Source organism: Phyllostomus discolor, chromosome 4, assembly GCF_004126475.2.
Source record: "Phyllostomus discolor isolate MPI-MPIP mPhyDis1 chromosome 4, mPhyDis1.pri.v3, whole genome shotgun sequence".
NCBI classification, from domain to species: Eukaryota; Metazoa; Chordata; class Mammalia; order Chiroptera; family Phyllostomidae; genus Phyllostomus; species Phyllostomus discolor.
The window spans coordinates 137,253,466-137,273,373 of NC_040906.2; positions in this window are offsets into that span (position 1 = coordinate 137,253,466).

Genomic DNA, 19,908 nt, shown 5'->3' on the forward strand with positions numbered 1-19,908 from the left:
CTGTGCCCTCGGCGGGATGCCCGTAAGGCTCCGCGCACACACGCTGTCTCCACAGACACCCACCTCCATGTCACTGCTTCTCCGCTGTAGTGGGAATCTGATCTCTGCTCACATAGTCCTGAAGGCAGCTGCCGCAGATAAGGTGGGGAAGGCCTGATGTTTTTACTGGAGTGTGTCTGGTGTTGTCCAAAAAGTTATGCTGTGCGTGGTCATGCCCTTTCAAGTTCTTCAGCTAAAGACATCAGGCTTATTTTATTTTGTTTTGTTTGTTTGCTTTTGTATTTTGTCTGAACTTACTGTTTTTTTTCCAGCTTGTGAATTCTCCAGTGCCCAGGATGGAATATATGGGAGGCATTAAGAAAAACAATACTTGCCAAATTATTTCTTGAGCACCAAGGTCCCTAGTTAAGCTGCCTTCTTTCCCTCACCTTTCAGAATCATCTGACATTTGTTTCATGTATTTTGTCCAGGGTTTTCCGGAGTAAGAAGCAGAGAGCAATAGGATAAAATGTGTCTATCCCGTCTTGTCTGGAAATGGAAATTCTTATTATCTTTTAATATTTATTCTTCATTTAAACATTATTTTAAAATTTTTTAGTTTTATACGGTATAAAAATCTTACAGCAATCATGCTCCTAGGTGGAAAGGAGCAGTTAGGACAGTGTTGTACAGGTCACTTGTGTGCCAGCATCTCAGCCCATGCCCAGAGAATTGTACTCTTGGTGACCATCCTTCTGTGGTTTTATTTCTAAAATGAGGTTCACTGTCCTTATTATTCTGAATATAAAATAAATGTTTATTCACAAAAGCAAAAGTCTTAAATTTCTATAATTTTATTTAAAGATTTAAAATTGTTTTAGATCCCCAAATCTAGGCATAAAAATAGTTTTATTTTGGTATATTTCATTACGTTATTTTAAAAAATTGCCTAATAATTTTTATTCTAATATTTAATCTTTGATAGTCCTCCTCATTCAAATTTAAACATGTCTATGTTTAAAATTTTTTTAAAGTTACTTTTTTAAAAAAGCAAACAATTGCAATAAATCCTACACTTTACACGATTCTCTAGGTATCACTTAACTCTTACTTCATCTGCCAGACTGGCAGCCAGTTCAGAAGTGTTTCCATCTCCTCTTTATTATGTGACACTTCCCCAGTTTCTGCTGCCTGGTGCTCTCAGTACCACCCTGACCCTGACCTCCGCAAAGTCACCAATGACCTCTGTGTGTCTAAATTCACTGGGCCCTTTTGGCCTTTACCTTGCCTGATCCCTGACCAGCATGATATTACCATTTGCCATTTCTTCCTCCTATTCTTTTTCTGTTTCAAACAAAAGCAACATATCTCTCTTTTCCAAGATGACTTTTTAATCTTTTTTCCTCTTTTTACTGTATTAGAAATACAAACTCATCCAAAACATGCAAATGATACTTAAGAGAACTCGAAAATTTGCTTTCTTTATCAACTCTTACTGTACCTTTTCAGAGGTGGACATGGTTGTTACTGCCTGTAATTTCACAAAACAGAAGCTTTATATTTGATATTTTGAAACACTTAAAATGTATTTCTAATTCATGGTAATTCTTTTGCTGCCCTTTTAAAATCCCCCTTCAGACAATGTTAGCCACTGTCTTATGAGAGTAAAAGACAGAAGAGAATTAAAAAATCACTCCCTAATTTTTTAACTTTCAAAAGAGACTATTGAGTTTTTAAAAAATAAGATTTTGAGTTTTGAATGCATGCTATTTGAGTTGTAACCTCTTCCATTGCTCTCAATCTTATGTAAATGGTGGCCCTGTCAAAAGAGTTATGCGATTCAGGAACCCAGTGCCACCTGCACACTGCTTTCAACTAGCGTCCAGATTCTGCTCCTTTACAGCCGTATCAGCTGTCTTCCCTGGACGTCACTGGGTCCTTCTAGCTCTTCCTTCCTTGTCTACCATCACCCTAGTCTCATCTACGAGTGTCTGTCTGGAATTCTAATTACTGTAGACACTGTTTTCATATATCACCACCCTAATTTTACCATCCTTTATCTGGGTGACTCACCTCAAATTGACTTCCACATTTGCAACTAGAATGTCCTTTTACAGTGCAAATATTACCTTATGCTCCTTCTTTAAAACTACTCAGAAGTTTTTTATTGCTTTAAAAATGGAGGGGGGAAATCCGAATGATAGTTTACAAGGCCCTGCATGCTGTGCTCCCATTTAACTCTCCAGCCTCATTTTCCATTCTCACCCCTCCCTCTCAGCTGCGGCCATGCTGGTGTCTTACTTGTTCTATTGTTCTCTGTCCCTTCTGATGTGGCCAGGATCCACATGCACACACACCAAATCAAGTTCCTCTAACATTTATTCGCAGTTTATCTTCTCTGATTTTAAAATATATTCTGATGACTTTTTTATTTTTAAATTTACCAGTCTTATTGTTTTGTTACTTTCAAGCACTAATTTTCTGCAATTTTTGAGTGTAAAATTACATTATTCCTCTCTGGCTGTTATGGCTCAGTTATGAGCCATAACTGGCATTCCTCTCTGGCTGTTATGGATTGAGCCCCAGCCTGCCAACCAAAGGGTTGCTGGTTCGATTCCCAGTCAGGGCACATGCCTGGATTGCAGGCTGGATCCCCAGTAGGGGGTTCACAAGAGGCAACCACACACTGATGTTTCTCTCCCCTTCTTTCTCCCTCCCTTCCCCTCTGTCTAAAAATAAACAAATAAAGTGTTTTTTAAAAATTACATTATTCTTAAATGAAAATAATTGTGTTGCCTACTTTACAATATTTACTTTGTTTGCTTTCCCTCTCTAGCTTAATGTCTTGGCTGATGATCCTAGAACACCACCACCTCATAATAGAAAAGAAAGCATTGCAGTCATCTCTCTTGATTTTCTAATGTTGTGTTATTGACCAGCATCCTGACTTATATATATGAGAGAGACTGGGAGAGAGAGAGGAAAGAGGATTTCCATCATTCTCTGCTAAGAATAGTTTATTGTGCCAACATTACTTGTGCAAACCATATAGTTTATGCTGAGCATTTAGTAAATGCTAGGTGAGGTGTGCCTACGTCCCCAATAAAAACTCTAGATGCTTGAGGCTCTAATAAGCATCCCTGGTAGACATTTCACTCATGGTGCTTTATCTCATTCCTGAAAAAATTAAGCACATCCTGAGTGACTCCATTGAGAGAGGACTCTTGGAACTTTGTGCCTATTTTCTTTTGAACTTCACTCCATGCACATTTATTTTCCCTTTGCTGGTTTTGCTTTATATCCTTTCACTGTAATAAATCATAGCTGTGAGTACACACAGCTGCATGCTGAGTCCTATGAGATCTACTTGTTCTCCTGGTGACTCAGTGAAAACTGAAAAGGTCTTGGAGACTCCCTCTCACACACAAAAAAACATACACACACATGCAAACACACATATCCACACATAAATACATATGCATATTTACATGTTTTATATTAAAGAGGCACTTGTCATTAACTACATATAAACATTTTAATTCAATAACATTCATTATTCTATCAACTTTTTTATCATCTGTTGATATGATTATGTAATTTTTCTCTTTTGACTTACTAATATGTTTTATAAATAGATTTTTTTATCATCAAGTTACTCTTTTTTCCTGAAATGTTCTCTCTCTCTGATTTCTGTGACAATAGACTATCTATACTAAATTTTCCCCTATGTTTTGATAGATATTTCTAAGTTTCTTTATTACATGTACTTCTCTTTCTTTGCTTGTCCTTGTGCCTTTACCCTCAGCTTTATTTATTTTCTCCTTCTTTATAACATCTCCAGATTCTCTCTTGCACATTCCTGATCTGAAGTCTGGTCTATATGCTCAAGGCTTACAAATCCCTGTCCGCAGCAGCTCAGACCCCTTTCAGATGCATGTACTGAATTGCCTCCTGGACATCACCCCTATATGTCCCATTAGCATTTCAAACTCAACATATTTAAAATTGAACTCACTACCATTCTCTCACTTGCTTCTCTGTTTTCAATCTCAGTTAATAACACTAAGAGATCAATCTGAACTTCATTCTTGACTCCTTTCCCTCACCCACCCCACACAAACAATCATTTTCTGAGTACACCTGACTAAACATCTTTCAAGTTCATCCAGTTTGCCCCACTTTCACTGTACTTTCTCTGGTGTAGGCCACTTCATTCTGCTGACATTACTAATGGAGTCTCCTAGTTGGTTTCCCTGACTCCATTCAGGCTGCCCACCAGCCAATAACTTATCAACACTGCGTTTATGGATTTCTATAACCTGCATATATGATTATTTTTCTCCCTTTCTCAAACTTACAGTTGTTATCCTCTGACATTCAGAAGTCGACTAAGTTCTTAGTGTGGCTTGCAAAGCTCTCATTCTCTTGTGATTCAAGCTGTACCACTTGAGACAACCCTTAAAAACACACAGATTCCAGTTCTAGCCATTCTGAACTGTTTTCTTGAGAATATATTAATTGGACATGCTTTCTCGACTTTCCTCCAAGTTTGGACGGGATGCCCTTTTCGGACACTCTCCTAGTGTGTGTGCACACACATGGTCGCATGCTTACATAGACTTTAATCAGCTTTATTCTCATCTAATTGTAAGATCTGTGATGGCAGAGTTATGTGTCCTTTGCCACTTCATGGTGGGTGCTTAACACGTAGGTATTAAGTGAATACATGAGTGAGTGAATTATATTATAAATGCAGTTTTAAACCCTGCTTTATTTATTTTAACATTGCCTTCAGCATGCTTACATTCCCATGGGCCCTTCAATATGCTCTCTAATTAACTCTGGATTAGGGACAATGATAGACAGACATGTCTAGAAACATGTGGAGAAATGTTTCAGCATTCCTTTGGCAGAAACAGGATTAATGGAACGGCTTTAGGGAGAAAAGCAGCGATGCAAGAGAGAGGGAACACACCAGCAGCTTCCAAAAATCAGCCAATTCCTGATGGCTGTTTTATTCCATGCTAGTTTTGCTTCATAGGTATCTAAGAAAGGAGGAAAATTCCCCCCTACCTTGAGATAACTTAAATAGAACTTTGTTCTTGGAAGTGAGAAAAGAAGAAAATTTAAGCAATGAGTATTTTTATTTAAAATTCTATGAAACCTCTTTAATGGTTGAATAAATTCAATATAGTTTAATTGATTAACGCTTTTTTGCTGCTTATTCAAAATGTTTTCTTTTTATATTAAAATATTTCTATAATATGCATTTTGTACTAAAAATATTTGTGTGCATTTTAAATGGTTTCTTCAGGGTATATTCTTAGAAATGACATCCTAGATCAAACATATGACTTTTTAAAAAAAGCTATTGATGAATAAACATCCAAATTCTCTTAATTACTTTCTGGAAATGTTTTACTAATGAATACCTCTAGTAGAATGGGCCTGATTTTCAAGCTTTCTTTCACTTAAAAGAGGTAGACCCAGAGCTACAGTTGGGACATGAGTCAGCCCCTTTGAGTGAGGCGAGCTGGGTGGTCTGAGCAAGGGCAGTCAGGCAGTGGGAGCACAGAGTGAGAAAATGCAGACCACCAGGGCACTGCTCAGTCCTTTGGCTCAGACAGCGGCATAATCAGGCCTCTGTCTGCCTGCTTCCTCGGTAAGCCAGGGATCCCATCTCAACAGCCTTCCTACAGCAGCTCCCCACTCTTGGTGGCCAAATGGGAATTCCAAACCAGTGTCATTTCCCAAATAAACACTGACACAGTGACCAAGTTATTGGTGCTGGGGCTGCCACAGTGGGTGTGGCTGGTTCAGGGGCCAGAACTGGGATAGAGTTTGGCATTTCAATCATTGGTTATGCCAGGATCCGTCTCTCAAGCAGCAGCTCTTCTCCTATGCCATTGGACTTTGCCTTGTCTGAGGCCATGGGGTTCTTCCATTGGATGGTTGCCTTCCTCATCCTTTTCTCCATGTGAGGCTCCATGGGAGTCACCTACCCATCCCTGCTGCACTAGCTCCCAGCAGTGCCTAGTGCTGGAATGTCCTAAGCTTTACCAGTAAACACATTTCTCTAGGAAAAAAAACACACAAACAAACAAAATAAAAGAGGTAAACCTCTTGGGAAGAGACAGTCCTCAGCTACTAAGTCAAGCTGGCTACTCATAGAGAATTTTGCATCTCCTGCCTGGCCTGCCCCCCTGCTTCTCCCATCCCACATACACTGTGGCACCGCGGGTGGCAAGATGAGGGTAGTCATCGTGACTTCTGAAAGCTGTAGGCACAGAAGAGCTAGCTGACTCCTGGTATGGTAATAATAATATTGGTGTTACTATTTCTATTCCTATTTGCTTTTGGCAAAAATGACAGCCAATTCTGGAAAAGCTGAACCTGTTTTCCACTGCCAACATGTTCTACTAATGATCACTGCAAAATGCCAGCTGTAGATACAGAGGGAAAGATTATTTTTTCTTGCCTTTAGGGACAGAAGGAAGAAAAAGTACTAAATGAATGCATATTGGAAGCCAGTTGCTTACAGGTCCTTCCTTCTCTGGCTCCATACCTCCTACCCAAAGCTCCCATGCTATACTGCTGGGGATGAAATCCCCCCATTTGCTCTCTCACCAGGTTTTTCTTCCTAACCTAGGAATTACATTCTCATTATATTCAGAAACGGTGTGGGCCGCATCGTTATATTCATATGAAAATAGGAGAGAAGTGCCGGCTTCCCTTCTCCTAAAGCACACTTCTCGCTTGCATTCTTTGAGCTGGCTGAAAGGTTTGCTGGGAGAATCAGTGCTTCAGACTGTCTCCATTCTGTTTTCTCTGTTCTTGGAAGTGGTTCTGATCATGACCACACTTATGGAGCACAAATGCTGTTTGAAATGAATAGGCAGAACCAAATTCAGCCAGTGGCAAGGCAGCTATGTCTCTGCGGAGCATTCTGTGAAGGGAGTGAGGAGGTTAATTGCACTCCAGAATCCCCAGGACCACCTGGCCACGGTGTTCACATTTATTTCAGCTGTAGCCCTGTCAGGTTGATTACATAGTTAAAACCAAGACTGTTTTGCATAGGTTTCTAGAGAAGCTCAGCTGCTTAGCTCCCTGTATGTATTAATGACCTGGAACCAGAGTGACAGGAGAGTTCCAGGCCCCAGTCCTCCACTGGGAGCTCCTGCCAATGTCTGTCTGTAAAAGAGCAACTAGGAAATAGGAAATTTGCTCACACCACTTCTTCTTTAGTGACAAACACATGCGCTGCTCACTGAGGGCTTACTCTATGCTGCAGGCCCTAGGTAAGTGATCCTCAGTTCTCATATCCTTGCTAGGCAGCTATTTTGTTTCTATTTTTAAGGTAAGAAAACTGAGGCTCAAAGAATTGAAGGGGTTTTCCAAGACCACGTGGCTAAAGGTGACGAAGCCAAGACTTGATTCAAGACTGCCTGATGACATAACTTGGGGCTTCCTCCCAGGCAGTATTTTCCCAGAATTTTCATGACCAGACTCAGTGAGAGCAGTGGGTGTATCCTGCCCAGTGTTTGTGGTCAGCATGATAGGCATGCACAGAGAGAAAAGAGTTTAGGCCATGGGGAATGGCAGCTAAGTATGTTAGTGCTGGGAAAGGGAGGGTATTGTGTTCCTTAAAGGCAAACATTACTACTTTGCAGTAAAAATCTAAACTGCTCCATTTTCCCAGTGGCCCAGCAGCTTTAATGCCTCTCTCATTCTCCCATTCTATGCTGGGAAGGATTTAAGGCACTCTTCAGATTCAGGAAATCAGATCTTATGGCTCCTCCACTTGCAAACCTTTAACAATTCTCCATCACCTTAAGAATTAATTCCGAATTCCTTAAAGTGGCAAATTAAGTTCTTACCTTTCAGTACTCCTCAGTTATTTATTTTCTGATCCCATCTTATTCTACGCCTATGGAATTATCTGGAATTCCTTGGCCGTGTCTCTAGGCACTCAACTGTACATGCTGTTGCTCCTGGTGGGAATGTCCTCCCTCACCCATTTCACCCTTCAACCCCACTCCTATCTTCCCAAGCTCACTGCTTAAGAGTCACCAGCTCTCAGAAGCTCTCCCTGACCAATCATCTTCATTTCCCCATTGAAGCCAAATTTTGAATTCTTTTTCCTGTTATTCTAGTATTCTATACTGACTACTCTCAGCACACACCGTGCTGAGAGATAATTTGGTTTACTTGAATTCTCTTCTACTAGATTGTGGACTCCTTGGGAATGTGTCCTGCCCAGGAGCACATATTCTGCAGTTAAACAGTACTGAGTACAAAGACACGGGCAAAGGGGAAGTTAGGTTCTGTCTGGTAATGTCTAGATTCTTACCTTCCTTGGTTCAAAGAGGTAAAAGACTTCTGAATTGCTACTTTTCTGGCAAAGATATAATTAATTTTGAATTAGTTCAACTTTGAGTATTTATTAAACTTCTACTGCAGTAGAAGTCCTGTTTCTTCCAGGTAAATTGAAATATTGTTTATCTAAAAATTGGGCTTAAGTAGGCAAGGTTACAAACTAAAGTTTCTGAAACAAGAATTTGCTTCAAATAATGTGAAACATGTAGGCCACATTAATCATATGCAGCAACTTATGACATCAACTAAAGCCCTGAGTCAGTCTGTAAGCTGATATGCACTGTGATAGTGGGCCGGAGGGGTGAATGCCTGTGTCCTCTGGAGGAGTTCTCTAATGAAAGTCAAGTATCTATATTTCAAGTATCTGAAGACAATATGGTTTTATTTAGTTTCAGATATGTTTATCTTTTTAATATTTTTTTTCTACATGGAGTTAGAGAAAGGGGAAAGAAAGGGGGTTGGTTTAATGAAATAAATCCCAGTGACCCTGAAATTAGCTTGTAAATAATTCAAAATGCCTTATCTATGGGCATTTATGAGTAAGACTCCGGTTCCTATCATACGTTTGGTTGAAGTGATTTAAAAAACACAGGCAGCACTGTATTATTTTATACATTAATATCAAACAGAAGTGGTCGAACCCTAGGATTTGGCTCTGAGAGGAAGCCTGCTTCTCAGCACATGCCCTGCCACTCTGTGGTTTGCAGCTGGGGTTCTGTGTCCACTCCCCCAGTAAAGGCAATGGCAGGGATGAGCCAGAGTTTCTTGCACATTCATTCACCTAAGTCACAATGTCCTTTTCTTTAGAAGAATGCATTAATAATTCTTATTTTAAAATAAAGCAGCATAACTTAACGAATAAAACAATGAAGAATATCGTAAATACATTTTTCATTTCCAGAATAATTTTCAAATGTTAACAGTCTAAACCAAATACATATATGGATTATTTGTACAAGTATTTCACACATGAGAGTTTAAAAAAACAAGTGGAGTAGACAGAGGTGATCAGTATGATCAAAGAATAGGTAACCTTTCCTAGAGTTATTACTAAATGGCTTTACCCACATCTGTGTCTTTTGACACCAATGCCCCACTGGACTCAGCTTTCATGGAGCCTAACTTCCTGCAGTTTGCATTAAGACTTTAAGCTCAGGTTTTTTTCCAATGATAACACTGTTATTAGGCCTACTTTTGCAAACTCATCCTACTACTTTGAAAATCACCTGTCAACTTTTGAATATGCAAAAATTCACCTACTACTTAATCAACTACCAGACCTCAGTATATATGCTTTAGATGAGAAATGCTTTAGTGGGTCAGCTTTCACCTCCATTCATCATACAGTCCTGGTCATAGTTTTTTAAGGAGGGGGAATCCAATCCTGTAGTGAGGGATCTGTGGAGTGACTGACACTGAAGGAAAGAATTCATGTAAGTCCATTCACTTGCTTAAAGGGAACAGGGCATAAATATAGGAAATCTTGTGTCTATATAAATCTTCACTTCTATATATCACAAAATTGTTCATTGTAATATTTTTTAAAATAAAATATAAAATAATTTATGCTCTTTACTTGAATTTAGTTACATAATGAAATTTTATTAAGCCTACCTTAGATAGCTAACAATCCTGATTAAACACTTGAAATTTGAAAAGATAAACACCTAAGCCTTTTTTTCTCCCTTGGGGCTTTAAATTTGGTAATGTGTTTACTGTTTCATTAAGTGAGCAATGTAATCAGAGACTCATAGCAGCCATAGAAATTAATAAGTTTAATGATTCAGGAATTACCCTGAAGTGAAAATAACTAAACTGAATAATCTAAATTGATTATTTTTACTTGAATCATAAAAGCTCTTGAGACTGTAATATTAAACCTATCTCTTCAGTATTTTCCATTAATTTATTTCATGTATATCCAAGTATCCAAAAGCAATTCTGCAAATGCAGTTTACCATTTCATTCTTCTTTCAAAATTGCTTTTGGCTTTGTCTTTTGGGGAGTTTTGTCTTTTGTAATGCAAAATCATTATGTAAATCCCATATTCTAGTCTGAGGGCCAACTCTCTGATTCTTGATTTACACACTGAAGCCCTGTGCACACGCACTGACTTTTGCCAGCGCATCTACTCTGGCCATCACATCCAGAACAAAGCTGTTAGGCATGGTGGTGGGTATGAAAAGGTCAGGCAGAAAATCTATCCTTGGGGAGTTTGTAATTTGTAATTTTGAGAAGACAACACATAAAATAATCTTTGAATAATATGTAGCAGTTTAGGATGATAAAAATACAAAATATAACTTACACCTTCAAAAGAATATTGTCATTCAAAGGGCTACTTTGGCAGAATATCTATTAATTCCATTGATATTGTCTCAACATAATAATTTTGGAATGCTATCATTTTGGATTTGATTTCAAAGTGAGTTACTAAACCACATAAGAATATAGTCAATAGTATTGTGATCATTATGTATGGTGACAGATGGTTACTAGACCTATTGTTGTGATTGCATTGTAAGATACATAAATGTTGAATTACTTTCCTTGTATACCTAAAACTAAAAAAATACTGTATGTCAGCTGTATTTTTTTTTAAAAGAATAACTTTCTTACTAACACACTTTCTTTAAAACCTGAAGATACTATTAGTCAGTTTGATTGGCTTAACTTTCACTAAATTTTAATTTTTAAAATTGTATTTCTTACTCTGAGCCTATTAAAATTGTGTATATAGCCAAGCTGAGAGCCATTCCAATAAAGATATTAACAATGTAGAGTTACCTTCACATAAAATATGATTTGTAAGATGACAAATTTGAAGTCACATTTCAAATGTGACTGAAATCCCTTTGAGAGGGAAGGACAGTGAACAAGTAGGAAGAACAGGCCTGAGAACCTGCCTTATCTACCAGAGAAGAGGGTGGTAGCTAATAGGTCAGATAAGAAACTTTATTATTTTAAAGTAAAAAAAATTAAATAAAAATATATGCATGCATATAATAATGATAAAAATAAAATAGAATATTTAAACAATAGCTTCATAATAAAAAGGAAGTTGAATCTGTGATTTTAAAACTAATAGAGAAATCTGCAAGCCTACATGGTTTCACTGATGAAGTCTACCAAATATTTAAAGAGGAATTAACACCAATTATTCACAGACTGTCTCAGAAAATAGAATAAAAGGGGAACTTTCCAACTCATGTTATAAAGCTAACTACCCTAATATCAACACCAGAAAAAACATAGTACAAAAAACAAAACAAAATAAAAACACCCTGCAAATTAATACCCTTCATGAATAGAGAGGTAAAATTTCTTAAAATATTAACAAATAGAATTCATCAATATAGTATATACAGTATATAATATTAATAATGTACTATGTGATAAGAATTATTTACCATATACAAGAGGGGTTTATTCTAGGAGTGCAAGTATGGTTCAATATTCAGGAATTGACTAATTCATATAATCTACTATATTGCACTAAAGAAGAAAATATCACATGATCATATCACCAATGCAGTAAAAACATATGACAAAATTCAATACACATTCATGATAAAACTCTCAGTAAAATAGGCATAGAGGAGAATTTCCTTATTTTAATAAAGAGCATCTACATCAACTATAGGTAACATTATATTTAATAGTAAAAGACGGGATGCTTTGCTCCTAAAGTCAAGAACTCAAGATATTCATGTAACCACATTCATTCATCATAATACTGGAAGTTTTGAACAGTACAATAAGGCAAGAAAATAAAATTTTAAAAATCATATAAATGAGAAATGGCATGATTATCTACATAGGAAATCCTAAAGAATATACCAAATGCTCCTAAATTGGGGTCATAACTTTCAAAATTCATATAAATATACAAAGGTCTCAGAGTAGTTAAAATAGTCTTGAAAAATAACAAAATTGGAGGACTCACACTTTCCATTTCAAAGTTTAATAAAAAGCTACCATAATCAAATCAGTTTGGTACTTGTGCAAAAATAGAAATATAGATCAATAAAATTTAGAGGTCAGAAATGAACCCTTACATTTATAGTCATTTGATTTCAACAAGAGTATCAAGATAATTTAATGCTGAAAGAATAGTCTTTTCAACAATGGTTCTGGGATACTTGGATATACATATGCAAAAGAATAAATTTGGATACCTACATCACATCATATATAAAAATAACTCAAAATTTATCATAGCCCTAAACTTAAAAGAGATAAAGCCATGACCTATTTGAAGAAAGCATAAAGAATAAAATTCTGTGAATTTGGACTAGGCAATAGTTTGATAGATTCAACATTAATAGCATCAGTGTGGAAAAAATAGATATATTGAAACATATCATAGTAAAAGCCTTCATAATTCAAAGGACATGATAAAAAATTGAAGAGATAACCCACAGAATATTAGACAATATTTGCAAATTATATATCTAATAAGGAACTTGTATCCAGAATATATAAAGAACTTTTACAATTCAACAATAAAAATACTAATAACCCTGTTAAAAGTAGGCAAGAGGTTTAAGTAGACATTTCTTCAAAGAAGATATACACTCTCTCTAGTGCCCCCCTCCCCCATGAATTATAGAATGTTTGCACAACAGCTAGTCAAGTCTAAGGCAGTCATAACTGAGACTATTTTACTTCATGAAAGAAGTAGTTTGTTCGTTGAGTCTCCATAGGCTTTCTGCATTCAGGGATGTGGAGAAGGTTCTGTATTCCAGCAACAAAAGTCAAGGTATGGAAAGGCCCAAAGGAATTTATAAGAAGAGCAAGTAACCTTGCAAAAGCAGGGGATGGGTGAGTCGGATGCTACATAAGCAGGCAGAAGTAAGATGTTGGGGGTGGGAGGCTTGTATCCCATGCTGAGAAATGTGGGGAGACCACCCTTAGGCAGTGGAGAATCTGAGTGTTTAATAATTGAACCAAATACAAGAGAATTTTTTGTCTCTGTATTATTTTTGTGCTTTCTGACCATTTTTAACACTATTTTTGAATTCATAGCATTTGGTCGCATGAAACTAATTTTCTCCCCTTGAAATGATCATTTCATGTTTTAAAAGCATCATTAATTTAATTTTTATACAACTCTAATGTTATCATGAGCCACATTCATTATCGTTATTTTTACTTAATAAATTTGTGGATTAAATATTAAGTAGGCTTTTAAATTTCTAGCTAAGTATATTATTGTAGACCCTTAGATTTCATGCTTGATGTTTTGTAGCCATGACTGAGCAACCTGATTGCTTCAAACATTTTGGCACAAAGGCTGCATAATTTAGAGATAAATAGATTTTTTAAAAATTGAAATTTGACAATCTATAAACATAGAATTGCTAAATGAAACTAATATAAAACTCTTAGAAATCACATTGATCAGATTGTCAAATTGATTAATTTGCAAATCATAGCCACATAAGCACAGTGTTTTTTAGTCATGGACTTCCTGTCATATTTCTCCTGACACAATTTTAATAAGATTTTGACAGGATCCAGAGAATCAGTTTTGATTACTGTCACTCTATTTTCCCTTTAATTCATTTAGGTAATTATTAACTTAGCCATGCTAATTATCATCACTCTATTTATAAGCAGTTTCTAGAACATTCTCAAATGGAACTGATCGCTGCTTCTCTTTAAGTCTGAGATGTTTCAGTTGTCACTCATTATACCTTTCACATCCTGCTTTGTGTTTAGTGCACCTCGTGTGCACACCGTATGACTTCTGTCATTGGTAAGCTACTTGGAGTCCAGACACACGTTGTTTTCTGTCTCCCATTGTGCCTACAGAGCAGCGGCAAAGAGTAGGCACTCAAGTGTCTCAACAAATGAATGAGCACTGTTGACATTTTTACTTCATCATCCCCTTTTAAGCTCTTTTCTTCTGTAGCAGCCTTGGTTAAAATTTCCTCATTTAGCCATGCATGGGGCTTCCTTTAGAAATTATTAGCATGTATTTTCATTTCGACATAAATTAGTGAATATCTACTTGGAAAAAAGCACTATATTAATTGGATAAGGATGAACAGAGTAGAAAACACCATCAATGAAACTGCATGTAAAGAGTGGTAATATATAAGTTGATGATAGATTTTATTTATAATATAATACACTTTCAAAAGAATCATGTACTTGGAGATTGTCACAGATACTTTACACCACCTTTGTTACTAATTTTAAGAAATTGACATAAAAGAAATGTTCCAAGACTAGAAATCTGTCTATTTTAAATAAGCAATCTAGATTTGTCTGTTCTCACTAAAAGAATGTGTCTTTTCTGTGCTACTCTGAATTAATACCACTAACTTATAGGTTCCTTTAAGTTAAAGTCACAGATCAAACTTATACTTGTGGTTTTTTATTGATGAATTTAAGTAATTATTTATTTTAACTTATTCAAAGATTGGTTAATTTAATACCTTTAAACTTGAAACTCTCCAAAATTTCCACATAAAATGTATAGTTTATAATGTTGGGGTATATACAAGTACTGTATTAGCTTTGGTGTGTCATCATCAGGTGACACAAAGAAGGAATTTGGTAGCAGGCTTTAGAGTTCTTTTTCTGTAAACTGATATGCAACACATTCCAAAATAAAATATATGATATGCCAATAATTGGTAATGAATTTAGGACACACAATATTAATGTTACATTTATATGTTACCCCACAGAGAGAAGCACATTCTAGATCTTCCCAGTATTCAAGACTCAGTAAGTAACTTGGTTGTCCCAAGGGCTTCTTGTCTGGTGAACAACATTAGCTGATGGGAAAAGATTCCTTTTAAAAGCTGTGGATTTGTTTCATAATTTAAATTAGTCAAGGACAAGGAAGAGTCGAAGGTACCTCTGTGAACTCGGTGTCTAACTCGGTAAAAAGAGGAACTGTAGCCCTGGCTGGTGTAGCTCAGTGGATTGAGCACAGGCTGTGAACCAAAACATCACAGGTTCAATTCCCAGTCAGGGCACATGCCTGGGTTGCAGGCCACAGCCCCCAGCAACTGCACATTGATGTTTCTCTCTCTCTCTCTCTCTTTCTCCCTCCCTTCCTTCTCTAAAAATAAATAAATAAAATCTTAAAAAAAAAAAGAACTGTTGTAAAGAAGAAAGAATCACGCCACATGACAGACATGAGAAATGAACAGGTCTGGCAGTATAAACCCAAGTACTTGAGGATTTGCGTTCTGAAACAAAAATCACAGAGAAAGGACAGACCCTTTCTGAATGGTTAATCATAAAACATGAAGATTAGTCAGAAGTGGCTGAGTTGAAAGTCATGGCTGAAAGTAGGAAAGTTTAATCTCTATTTTAGTTAAAACCTGAGGGGAAATGGAAAACCTGGAAAAGATAACCTTTTGCTGCTAAGGTAAAAGAAGAACGTTGTACTAAAGGAAAAGATTTTTAGTGTTTAATTGTAACTATCTAATTGTAAATTTGTAACATTGCTACTGTAGATCTAATATATTTTTGTATTTTTATGCAAAAGAAGAATAGTTAAATCAGAGAAATTTGAGCATTAGTATAACCTTAATGTACAGTTTTAAATTATTTTTTTTCAATGGCCTACCATTTAAATCAAAGTAAAATTCCAAGTTTTCACCATGTGTGAAAAACCACACATGCTTTGCCTCTGCTCTGCTGATGAGCTTTCCACCCCTACCTCCTACAGGCCGCCCTACCTGCTCCATTACTTCCACTGAAACTGGTTGCTTCTGCTGTTCCTAGCACCCTCCCATGTCAGGGGCTTGCACTTGGTATGCCCTCCCACTGGAGTATAGCTTTTTGGGTTTTTTTTTTTACCTGCAGTTTTTCATGGCAGACTCCTTTATTACCTTCAGGTCTCTGTTCAAGTGTCGCTTTATCCATGTGTCTTTTCTGACATCACTGTATAAAATAGCCCCTTCATTATCAATCTTTATCCCTTTACTTGCTTTATTTTTTTCATGGCATTTAAAGTCATCACTGTATCTCTAGTACATGGAGCTGAGCTTGGCATATAGTATGTCCTCAAGAAATATTTCTCAAGTGAATGAATGATAATGATAATATATATTGAGCCTTTAACCAACAGTTTAAGAATTCCTTTAAAATAACTTTTATGAAAGAAGAAACTTGTCTAGTTACTCATGAGAACTCATAGAGGGCAAGAGTGAAGCTGTATTTGTCTGCTTATTCCCAGCATCAGGCATGGCTGCAAAGGAAGCATCGTGGACAGCAAAGTCAGACAGTTACAAATGGTCAGTGAATAGTTGCAGGCAGCAGTGATGCAGATATCTCGGAGGAGCAAGTAATCCCAGAATCTTTAGAGCTTTACATAGATAATCACACACACACACACACACACAATGCAATTCTTCCCTTCTTAAAGAAGAGAGCTTTTCTCTTCTGGTTGTTGCAAATCCCATTTGGGAATTTTTAATAGGGGCACATAGAACAGTTAGTAAGGCCCAATTCCTGTTAATTTACTGGAAATTATCTGTTGAGTGAAATATATACACTCATTGATTTACAGCCACGGCCCAACTCTACTTTTTTTTCAAATTTGATTTAAGATAATTTTCATGGAAATGTGTTCTACAGACACTAATCACTATGTGATAATAAGATAAAAGGGTTCTCTTTTCAGGTGATGATGAAAAAGGCTGGCTTAAGCAAAGTTAAATAGGTTTTTCTATGATATGACTCCTTGGGACATTTAAAATATACCTCAACAAATTAGGAGAACCAGGCATTCAAATTAGTATTTTGCAGCAATTTCTAATGGAATATCATGTACAGTTTTTTCAGTCTCTTTTTCCCAATGTTTGCAAAACTTGTAAGTAAAAAATGAGAACATTCTCATTCCATAACCAGCATGCCAAGCAGTTGGGCCAGCTCTGAGCAACCTTATCCTTTATCTCATCTGCTTTTATTTATGTGTTTTTAGTAGAACTGGTTTTAAAATTTTTTAAATTTATTTGGGAAGAACAGTATTATAATATACCTTCCTCTAGTGAAAAGTTTAGTTTGCTTTATTGAGATACTTGCTTTATTGCAGTGGTCTGGGACTGAACCAGGTATGCTTGTAAACAGACTTTTCACTGTTGATGCTGACCTTGGTCACCTGGCTGAAGTAGGATTTGTCAGATTTCTTTTTGTCCCCTTTCTATAGTGCATTGTTTGGAAGGATGTCCTTGTGCACAGCCCGCATTTAAGAAGTGGGGAGTCCTGTTCCACCTCCATGAAGACTGATTATGTAAACCGTTCGATTTTAATATTAAGCCTTTGATACATGTATTCGTTGCTGTGTAACATTTTAGAAGTCAGTTGTACTGTTCATTTACTGAATATATTAATGAATTTCTAAGGCAACTGACAATATGGTGGCTTGGATAAGGTGTAGAACTGGGTAAACAAAGAAAAAGTGTTTTTTCATTTATTGGACACTTTTTGATCAGTGCGATCCTGGCTTCAAACTTGATGCTGTAGGTGTGGGAGGCCTGCTCTCAGGGGTTACAGTTAAGCACAACAAAGATGTATTCCTTTTAAAAAAGTAAATCTGCATGAAAACATATGGACAAGAATTTAAGATAAATATTTTTTTGCCACCTAAAGGCAAATTTCTACAGAATCGTACAATGTTTTCAAGAACTTAGTAGGACTTTAGTGTAAATAGATACAAAAATGTAGAACTTTCCAGGGGCCTGAATGTGACCCTGTGGATGTCCTTTAGAAGCAGCATGGTATGTACCCCTCAGTCTTTGCGAGAAGGTCTTCCGTAGGGCCAGAGGGCCACACGATCCTCTGGGAGATAGACGAGGAAGCCAGTGGGCCAGTGAAGATAATACTCCCATTTTATCCAAACGACTTTTTCACAGGCTGGCTAAGTTTACCCATCACTTCCATGTGGAATAAAGTAGTAATTTTGTTTCACTTCATTAATCACTGTTTGGGCTTTAGCGCCTTGCCTGCCCAGGTCACAGGGTGTCAGTAGCCAGTACACACAAAGTCATTCATCTTGAAATTCACTGGGCTTGGTAATGTCTGAAGTTTATTTTCACTCTTTTCTTTTTATTAATTAGACCTAAAATAAACATGACTAGAACCAAGAGTCTTGTGAATGCCAAATTATTCATTTTATATTTCCACATTGAAAGAGCCCTGAATCTGTATCGTGTCCAGCTTTGCCCAGAATGGCTCCTGCGAAACTCCCGACTGTTAAAAATCTACTAGAGTGATTCTACTTTTCTAGCTAGGGGTATGTTTACAGTGAGTTCTTCCCCATTTCTGAGACTTGGAGGAGATCTGAGAGTAGGAGACTTGGAGGAGTTCCTTACATTAATGAACAAGTAAAAGACCATGTGCACCTTACTACATGGGTCCCTGGTCTGCTGTGGCCTCTTGGGAGCATGAGAGGTGCTGGCTTGGGATAGTCAGATACGCTAAGGAGTGCAAAACATGAAGATGAAAGGAACTTTGATGCCATAATATAACTGGACCACTGAATTTACAAACCCTAGATCATTTGTTTGTGAGATAATGAGTTTTCTTATTTATTGTTTAAGCCACTGAGTCAACATTGTCTATTGTTTGTAACCAAAGCATTCCATAAGATACTAGGGTTGTATACATAAGGCTGCAGTAATGAAAGAATTTAGGACTACATAAGGTATTTCCAAAAGAATTTTGTCTAAGAGGTTTTTCAGTGCTTGTTGACTTTAGAACCTAATCCCTACTAACAGGTAACTCCACCTACTAAGAGGTATCTTTATTGATGAAAGATGGTAATTACTTCTTGGTCTAACATCTATGTTGTCTTAGACATAGGTTGAGTTAATGTCCTAGGTTATATTTTCCTGTCTGGAAGTTCTTCACCACACTCATTGGGTGGACTTCACTATATCTGAATATCCTTAACCTCTAAGTATCTTTTGGGCTAGGGTAGATACCTCACCCAAGCCTGGCTCTTACAACACTCTCTTCAGGCTACTTGAATTTGGGTCTCCAAGACATGGGTCAGTTTTTATTATCTCTTGAACTGAAGCATGATGCAAATTAAAATCTGAACCAGCCAAGTTGGACCATAAGTATGCCAAAATAAAGAAAACAATTATGCAGGGAAAAAAAAAGAAAAATGAAGGGGAAAAAAGCAGGAATAAGAGACCACACGAATACAAAGAGTCAGAGAGGAATTTTGGTGTCTTTATTATCCATTTTCTGGATCCTTTGCTTTTGTGGGGTGGCTTTGGGTTCCATAAATAAATTTATATTCACTAATCTTTTATCTTTTTGTCGAAAGAAATCAAGGAGGTTTAGGTTACATGCAGCCTTTTAATACTTGACCAATACACTTGTGAACTAAAAGAAACTTAATAGAATTTTTCCCTTTTTGATTGTTTTTTGTTTGGTAATGGCATAGGAATTCATAATCTTTTATGGCACTAATTTAAATCTGTCTTGTATAAGAGCTGCTTGGTGAGTTGTATAATCTACTTTAGTAGTGTGTGAGTTTAAGAGGAAAGATTAGCTTTATTCTTTTGTTAATAT